We start from the raw sequence: 1,716 nt of genomic DNA, 5'->3' as shown, positions 1-1,716 counted from the left end.
GAGTTCTAGGTAGTTTGTGGAATCAAACAACTTAGGTTTCGTGTAGAGTCTCTGATCCTTGCGAGGAATAGCCCTTGGATCATATTCTCTAGCCCTCGGTGTTGTGGAATCAGCATCAAACCGGTTACTCTCCATCAGATCGCTTCCGCCCAAGCTTCTAAGTCTTTGAGTCCGTGAGTCTTGTCTTGGTGGATTCTGAGGCTTGTATCATTGGTATCAGAGCTTAAACGCTCCTATCTTACCAGGTTATTTCGTTCCTTGTTTTGTTTTTTGTTTTTATTCAGTTTTAAAATTTCATACAAAAAAAACCAAAAAAAGTCTGTTTTCGTCTGTTTTATTGCTTGAATTTTATAAAATTGAAAAAAAATCATAAAAATTATTTTCCTTCTGTTTTAGCTTATATAAAGTCTTAAAAAACCCATAAAAGTTTTTGTTATTAATTTTAAAATTCGTTTGCTATTTCTGATTTGAATTCTGTTCCGATCTGTCTCAGTTTTTGTTGTTTGACTTAGTTCAGATATCTATTGATCTCTCTTGTTTATCTTTGAATTTTGCAAGGAACTATGGGTGACGAAAATCCTATCACACTAGAGACCATCATGACTGCGCTCACTACTATGAACGTCAACATGACAACCATGTCAACACGGCTCACCCAACTGGAGCAAATGAATCAGAATGCACCACCACTTGNCAAGTTTACTCTTGCTCCATTAGACCAAAAAGAAGTTCGTGCAATGCAAGCAAAATCAAAGGTATGTGCTAATACACGGTTTAGTTGCTATGTTGATAAGTCCTATTTTCCTCCAATCACGGATATGATGCACTTGTCTTTGCCAAAAGACCCACTTTCAGATTTTGGAGCTAAAAAGGAGCAACTTATAACACCCCATGGTGTATCTATCATGGTGAACCACACGCCTACACTAGAGTTGAATGCTGCAAAAGGAGTCTACCACTCAATGCTGCTCCAAGATGAACCACCTGATGCACCAATCCGCCATCAAACAAAGCAATACCAAGGTAAGACTTTAGAGTCCCAAAACCGCATGAAAGCTAACTTGCTTTCTCTTGGTGCAGATAAAATAGTTTCAAGGTCGAAACTCATTCAAGGGGGAGGGGATGATGTAAGAACGGAAGCTGAATTACCGGCTGTAGCAGTGGCTGAAGTACTACGTGACAGACTTCTTGATGTACAACCTGAAGAACTTCCCAATAAACTGCCTGAAGTACTTTTTGGAGAGAACCAGCTTGTACCAGTTGAGGAGAACTACGATATCCTTCCTATATGTACAAGAATCAGAGTCAAACATACTTTGGAGCTGACCACTGGAACTAGAAGTGATGCGGACCTTCAACGGGCTGAAAGATCATATCGTTGGAATGGAACCGTTGCACTCTTTTTCCCTTATCTAGGGTTTTTCCCAATGGGTTTACCTAGAAAGGTTTTTAATGAGGCAACCTACTTCCACATATCTTCCTACACATATTCCAATGTGGAAGATCAAAGAAAGCCACCCTTGTTTCGAGCTAGTTCAAGGCATGGTTCAGGGAGCCCTTCCGCAAGTCAATCATCACTCAAAATGGACCTTTCCATAAATGGCTCAAACCAAAGCATCCCTTGGCGTCCTGGAGAGCTTCTATATCACTTGGAGACTTCACCACACATCTTAGGATGCACCCCACCTCACTTGATTAGGCGGATCAAGTTAAAGT

Source organism: Camelina sativa, chromosome 2, assembly GCF_000633955.1.
Source record: "Camelina sativa cultivar DH55 chromosome 2, Cs, whole genome shotgun sequence".
NCBI classification, from domain to species: Eukaryota; Viridiplantae; Streptophyta; class Magnoliopsida; order Brassicales; family Brassicaceae; genus Camelina; species Camelina sativa.
This window is presented reverse-complemented; position numbering follows the sequence as displayed.